An 8,498-nucleotide genomic window follows, 5' to 3' on the forward strand; every position below is an offset into this window, starting at 1 on the left:
AAATCTCATGTCAAATTGTCATTCCCAGTGTTGGATAAAGGGCTTGCTGGGAGGTGACTGAATCATGGGTGCAGACTTTCCTCTTTCTCTTCTCATGATAGAGTTCTCATGAGATCTGGTTATTTGAAAGTGTGTAGCCCCTCCCCTTTCTCTCTCTCTTCCTCCTGCAGGCAATGTATGCTGTGCCAGTTTTCCCTTCACCTTCCATCATAATTGTAAGTTTCCTGAGGCCTCCAGAGCCATACGTCCTGTACAGCCTGAGGAACTCTGAGTCAATGAAATCTCTTTTCTTTATAAATTACCCAGTCTCAGGTAGTTATTTATACTGGCTTGAGAATTAACTAATACAAGCTGTTCTGAGAAAACTCAAAGAAATTCAAGGTAACATAAAGAAGGGATTCAGAATTCTAACAGATAAATTTAACAAAGAAATTGAAATAATTAAAAAGAATCAAGTAGAAATTTTGGAGCTGAAAAATGGAAGTGACCTACTGAAGAATACATCCTGCCTACACAATCTAGAAAATAGCCTTAAAAGGAGAAATCCAAGAATTATTGGTTTTCAAGAGGAGCTAGAAAGATCTAGGTAGAAAGTTTATTCAAAAGGATAATAACATAACTTCACCAACATAGAGAAAGATACTTAATATGAAAAAAGTTATAGAACACCAATATTTGAGTACAAGAAGGTTATAGAAAACCAAGAATATTTAACCCAAAGAAGAATAACTCAAGGCATTTAATAATCAAACTCCTAAAGGTCAACGATAAATAAAGGAGTCAAAAAAAAAAAAAAGGAGCAAGAAAAAAGAAACAAGTAACATAAAGCAGAGCTCCAATACACCTGGCAGCAGACTTTTTAGTGGAAACTTTATAGGCCAGGTGAGATTTGCATGACATATTTAAAGTGCTGAAGGAAAAAAAAATAAAACTTTACTCTGGAATAGTACATCTGGCAAAAATTTCCTCCAAACATGAAGGAGAAATAAAGACTTTTCCAGACAAACAAAAGCTGAGAGATTTCATCAACACCAGACCTCTCCTACAAGAAATGCTAAAGGGAGTTCTTCAAACTGAAAGAAAAGAACATTAATGAGCAATAAGAAATCAAGTGAAGGTACAAAACTCATTGGCAATAGTAAGTACACAGAAAAACAGAATATTATAACACTGTAATTTTGGTATATAGACTCCTGATACCTTCAGTAGAAAGATGAAAAAATGAAATAATAAAAAATAACTACAATTTTTCAAGACACAGTACATTAAGGTTTAAATTGAAAAGACAAAAAGTTTAAAAGCAAGAGGATGAAATTAAAGTGTAGAGTTTTCATTAGTTTTCTTTTTGCTTGCTTGTTTTTTTTTTTTATGCAATCAGTGTTAAGTTGTCATCAGTTTAAAATAATGGGTTATAGGATAGTATTTGCAAGCCTTGTGGTAACCCCAAATTGAAAAACATACAATGAATACACAAAAAATTAAAAGCAATAAATTGAAACAAGCCACAAGAGAAAATTACCTTCACTAAAAAAAAAGACAAGAAGGAAGGAAAGGAGGAAGAGATAAAAAACCAAGCAAAATCTAACAAAATGGCAGGAGTAAGTATTTACTTATCAATAGTAACATTGAATGTCAATGCAACAAACTCTCCAATCAAAAGACACAAACAGGTTGAATGGATTATAAAAAGCAAGAGCCAACAAAGCGTTATCTACAGGAAATGCACTTCACCAATAGAGACACATATAGATTGAAAATAAAGGGATATAAAAAGATATTCCATGCTGATGGAAATCAAGAAAGAACAGGAGTAGCTACACTTCTATCAGACAAAATAGAATTTAAGACAAAAGCTATTTAAAAAGACAAAGAAGTTCATTTTATGACAAAGGGGTCAATTCAGTAAGAGGATATAACAACTTTAAATATTTATGCACCCAACACTGAGGTACCCAGATATATAAAGCAAATCTTGTTAGGGTTAAAGACAGAGATAGACCCCAATACAATAATAGTTGGAGACTTCAGCACCCCACTTTCTGCATTGGTCAGATCTTCCAAACAGAAAATAAGCAAAGAAACATTGGACTTAATCTGCACTATAGAGCAAATGAATCTCATAGATATTTACAGAACATTTCATTCAGCAACTGCAGAATACACATTCTTCTCAGCAAATGGATCATTCTAAAGAATGGATGATATGTTAGGCCACAAAACAAGTCTCAAAACTTTCAAAAAATGGAAACATTTTCTCTGGCCACAATTGAATACAACTATAGATCAATAACAAGAGGAATTCTGGAAACTATACAAATACTTAGAAATAAAACAATATTCTCCTGAATGTTGAGCAAGTAAATGAAGAGATGAGGAAGGAAATTGAAAAATTTATTGAAACAAATGATAAGGAAACAGAACTTACCAAAACCTATGGGATAGAGCAAAAACAGTAATAAGAGAGAAGTTTATAGCTATAAGTGTCTGCATCTAAAAAAGAAAAACTTGAAATAGACAACCTATCAATGCATATTAAGGAACTAGAAAAGCAAGAGCAAACTGAACCCAAAGTTAGTAGAAGCAAAGAAATAATAAATATTAGAGCAGAAATAAGTGAAATTGAAGTAAAAATAATACCAAAGATCAGTGAGATAAAAGTTGTTTTTTTGAAAAAATAAAAAAAAATGACAAACCTTTAGCCAGAATAACAACAAAAATAGAGAAGGCACAAATAATTCAAATCACAGATGAAAAAGGAAACATTACAACTGATACCACAGAAATTCAAAGGACGATTGCAGGCTATAACTGTATGCCAATAAATTGGAAAATCTAGAAGAAAAGAATAAATTCTTAGACACATAGAGCCTCCCATGATTGAACCAGGAAGAAATAAAAAACCTGAATGGATCAATAATAATTAATGAGATTGAAGCTGTAATAAAAAGTCTCCCAGTAAAGAATATCCCAGAATCCTATGGCTTCACTGCTGAATTCTACCAATCATTGAAAGAAGTACTAATACCAACCCTACTCAAACTATTTCTATGTATTAATACATTCTCACATTGATATAAGAAAATATCCAAGACTGAGTAACTTATAAAAGAAAGAGGTTTCATTGACTTGCATTTTTATGTGGCTGGGAGGCCTCAGAAAACTTAACAATTATAGCAGAAGGCACTTCTTTACAGGGCGGCAGGAGAGAGAATGAATGCAAGCAGAGGAAATGCCAGACACATAAAACCATCAGCTCTCATGAGAACTTACTCACTATCATGAGGAGAGCATGGAGGAAACTGCATCCATGGTCCAATTACCTCCACCTGGTCCCGCCATTGATATGTAGGGATTATGGGGATTACAATTCAAGGTGAGATTTGCATGAAGACACAGAGTCAAACCATATAATTCCACCCTGGACCCTCACAAATCTCATGTCTTTTCACATTTCAAAACAAATCATGCCTTCCCAACAGTCTCCCAAATTCTTAATTTCAGCATTAACTCAGAAGTTCACAGTCCAAAGTTCATCTGAAACAAGGCAAGTCCCTTCTGCCTATGAGCCTGTAAAATCAAAAGCAAGCTAGGTACTTCCTAGATACAATGGGGAAACAGGCATTGGGTAAATGCTCCCATTCCAAGTGGAAGAAATTGGCCAAAATAAAGGGGCTACAGGCAAGTAGCACAATTTAATAAGGCAGCAAGTGTGAGATTTAATAAGGCAGTCATTAAACCTTAAAATTCTTTTGACTCTATGTCTCACATCCAGGTCATGCTGATGCAAAAGGTGGGCCCCCCCAGCCTTGGGCACCTCCACCCCTGTGGCTTTGCAGGGTACAGCCCCACTCCTGGCTGCTTTCAGTGGCTAGTGTTGAGTGTCTGCTGATTTTCCAGGCACACAGTACAAGCTGTTGGTAGATCTGGCTTTCTGGGGTCAGGAGGATGGTGGCTGTCTTCTCACAGCTCCACTAGGCAGTGCCGCTGTGGGGACTCCCTGTGAAGGCTCCAATCCCACATTTCCCTTCCACACTTCCCTATCAGAGGTTCTCCACAAGGGGCTCTGCCCTTGCAGAAGAGTTCAGCCTGGACTTCCAGGTGTTTCCATACATCATCTGAAATCTAGGCAGAGGCTCCCAAACCTCAATTCTTGCCCTCTGTGCACCTGTAGGACCAACACCACATGAAAGCTGCCAAGGCTTGAGGCTTGCACCCTCTGAAGCAACAGCCTGAGCTGTACCTTGGCCCTGTTTAGCCATGGCTGGAGCAGCTGGGGCACAGGGCGCCAAGCTCTGAGGCTGTACACAACAGGGGAGAGGGCATCCCAGAAAACCATTTTTCCCTCCTAGGCCTCCAGGCCTGTAATGGGAGGGGCTGCTGTGAAGGTCTCTGACATGCTCTGAAGACATTTTCCCCACTGTCTTGGTAATTAGCATTTGGCTCCACTTACTTATTCAAATTTCTGCAGTCAGCTTGAATTTCTCCCCAGAAAATGGGATTTTTGTTTTCTACTGCATTGTCAGGCTGCAAGTTTTCTAAACTTTTATGATCTGTCACCTCTTGAATTTCTAAGCTTTGCTTATTAGAAATTTCTCCCACCAGATATTCTAAATCATCTCTCTTAAGTTCAAAGTTCCACAGATCTCTAGGGCAGGGGCAAAAAGCCTCCAGTCTCTTTGCTAAAGCATAGCAAGAATGACCTTTACTCCAGTTCCCAGCAAGTTTCTTGTCTCCTGAGACCACCTCAGCCTGGACTTCATTGTCCATATCACTATCAGCATTTTGGTCAAAGCCATTCAATAAGTCTCTAGGAGTTTCCAAACTTTCCCATATTTTCCTGTCTTCTTCTGAGTCCTCTGAACTGTTCCAACTTCTGCCTGTTACCCAGTTCCAAAGTCACTTCAACATTTTTGGGTATCTTTATAATAGCACCCCACTCTCCATGGTACCAATTTACTGTATTTGTCCATTTTCATGTTGCTATAAGGAAATATCTGAGACTGGATAATTTATAAGGGAGAGGGGTTTAATACTCACAGTTCTGATTGACTGGGAAGGCCCCGGGAAACTTACAATTATGACAGTAGGCACTTCTTCACAGGGTGGGAGGAGAGAGAATGAGTGCAAACAGGGGAAATGCCAGACGCTTATAAAACCATCAGATCTCACGAGAACTCACTCACTGTCATGAGAACAGCAGTGGGAGAACCATCCCCGTGATCCAATTACCTCCACTTGGTCCTGCCTATGTGGCGATTATGGGGATTACAATTCGAGGTGAGATATGGGTGGGGACACAGAGCCAAACCATATCATCCTATAAATAGAAGAGGAGGGAATTCTTTTAAACTCATTTTATAAGGTCAGTGTTACTCATATACCAAAACCAGTCATAAATGCATTGAAAAAAAACGAACTACACTCCAATATTCCTGATGAACATTGATGCAAGAATCCTCAACCAAATACTAGCAAACAAAATTCAACAGCAGATTAAAAAGATCATTCAATATGACTAAGTGAGATTTATCTAAGGGATGCAAGGATGTTTCAACATGTGAAAATCAGTCAATGTGACACATCATATAAACAGAATGAAGAATAAAAATCACATGATCATTTCAATTGATACTGAAATTGCATTTGATAAAATTCAATATTCCTTCGTGATAAAAACCCTCAAGAAACTGGGATTAGAAGGAATATACCTCAACACAATAAAAGGCATATATGACAGACTCACAGCTAATGTCATACTCAATGGGGAAAAACTGAAAGCCTTTCCTCTAAGATCTGTAATATGACAAAGATGCCCACTGTCATGACTATTATTTAACGTAGTACTGGAAGTCCTAGCTAGAGCAGTCAGACATGAGATATATAAAGGTCATCCAAACTGAAAAGGAAGAAATCAAATTATTCTTGGTTGAAGATGGTATGATTTTATATTTGAAAAAACCTAATGAACTTATTTTCCTTAAAAAATATTGGAACTGATAAGCAAATTCAGTACAGTTTCAGGATACAAAATCAACATACAAAAATCAGTAACACTCCTATATGCCCACAGCAAACAATCTGAAAAAGAAATCAAGAGAGTAACCTCATTTTGAAAAGCTATGAATAAAATTAAATACATAGAAATTAACTGAACCAAAGAAGTGAAAGATTTTTACAATGAAAACTATAAAACACTGATAAAAGAAATTGAAGAGGACACAAAAAATGGAAAGATATTCCATGTTCATGAATTGGAAGAATCAATATTGTTAAAATGCGCATACAACACAAAGCCATCTACATATTCCTTGTAATACCTATCAAAATACCAATGACATTCTTTACAGGAATATAAAAAAAGAGCCTCCAAAAATTAATATGGAACTGCAAAAGACCCAGAACAGAAAAAGCAATTCTGAACAAAAATAACAAAACTAGAGAAATGACATTATCTGACTTCACATTATACTACAGAGCTATAATTACCTAAAAAAGCATAGTACTGGCATAAAAACAGACACATAGACCCATGGAACAAAACAGAAAAACCCAAAAACAAATCCATGCATCTACAGTGAAGTCTTTTTTGAAAAAGTTTCCAACAACCTACATTGAGGAAACAAAAGTCTCTTTAATAAATGGTGCTGGGTAAACTGGATATCCATATGTAAAAGGATAAAACTAGACCACTATCTCTCGCCGTACACAAAAATCAAATCAAAATGGATTAAAGACAAATCTAAGACCAAGCTATGAAACTACTAAAAGAAAACATTGGAGAAACTCGCTAGGACATCGGATTGGGCAAAGATTTATTGAATAATATTCTACAAGCACAGGCAACCAAAGCAAACACGGACTATTGGGATCACATCAAGTTAAAAAGCTTCTGCACAGCAAAGGATACAATCAACAAAACGAAGAGAATCCACACAATGGGAGAAAATATCTGCAAACTATCCACCTGACAAGGGATTAATAACCAGAATATATAAGGAGCTCAAAAAACTCTATAGGAAAAATCTAATAATCCGATTTTTAAAATGGGCAAAGGATATGAATAGGCATTTCTCAAAAGACATACAAATGGCAAATAGGTATATGAAAAGGTGCTTAACCTCACTGATTATCAGAGAAATGCAAATCAAAACTATATTGAGATATTATGTCATCCCAGTTTAAAATGGCTTATAACCAAAAGACAGGCAATAACAAATGCTAGTGAGGATGTGGAGAAAAGGGAACCCTCATACACTGTTGGTGGGAATGTAAATTAGTACAACCACTATTGAGAAGAGTTTGGAGTTTTCTCAAAAAAAAACTCAAAGCAGAGTTACTATAAAATCCAGCAATTTTACTGCTAGGTGTATACCCAAAAGAAAGAAAATCAGTATATTGAAGAACTATCTGCACTCCCAGGTTTATTGCAGCATTATTCATAATAGCTAAGATTTTGAAGCAACCTAAGTGTCAGGTATGTATACACAATGGAGTACTATTCAGCCATAAAGAGGAATGAGATTTTGTCATTTACAATATGGATGGAACTGGAGGTCTTTATGTTAAGTGAAATAAGTCAGGCACAGAAAGACATAAAGTCACATGTTTTCACATATTTGGGGGAGCTAAAAATTAAAACAATTGAACTCATAGAGAGAGAGTAGAAGGATGTTTACCAGAGGCTGGGAAGGGTAGTAAGGAGTGTAAAGGGAACAGTGTGTGATTAACAGGTACAAAAACATAGAAAGAATGAATAGATCAATATTTGGTAGTACAACAGGGTGACTATAGTCAATAATAATTTAATTGTACATTTTAAAATAACTAAAAGGGTATAGTTGGATTATTTGTAACAAAGGATAAATGCTCCAGGTGAGGGATATCTCATTTACCCTGATGTGATTATTATACACCATATGACTGTATCAACATATCCTATATCACATAAATATATGTAACTACTATGTACCCACAAAAATTAAAAAACTAAAATTGAAAAAAATTACATTCTAAAAATATTATATAAGGCTAATCTTTTTATTTAATTTCAAATGTATTCATTGTGTTCCTAATTATATCCTCAATATTTCCGTGTGTTTAGTAAGTTTAGTCATTCATCCATTTTAAAATTAATCTATAATGCTCCACATCTTTCTTTTAATTGGTGGGCTTACTATTGCTATTTTTGTATTACTACTTTTTGTAAAATTTGTATACTCTAAAGCCAGTGGGCTCATCAAACATATTCTTAATGTAAATATTTTCAGCATTATAAAAGTATGTGGAATAAAATATAAAAATTTCCTTTTTGTATCCACTCTGTGGATTGTAGTGCCCCATTCAGAAAGCAATACTCTTAGCATTTTTAATCCATTTATACATATGCATATGCAGTTTTACATTAGTGGGATCATATCATACATAGGATTCTACAAATTGCTTTTTCTCATAACAATATCTGTGTATCTTTATAAGTCAGCACACTTAAGAGCACCTTA

The sequence above is a fragment of the Pongo pygmaeus genome, chromosome 10 (genome assembly GCF_028885625.2).
Source record: "Pongo pygmaeus isolate AG05252 chromosome 10, NHGRI_mPonPyg2-v2.0_pri, whole genome shotgun sequence".
Taxonomy (NCBI): domain Eukaryota; kingdom Metazoa; phylum Chordata; class Mammalia; order Primates; family Hominidae; genus Pongo; species Pongo pygmaeus.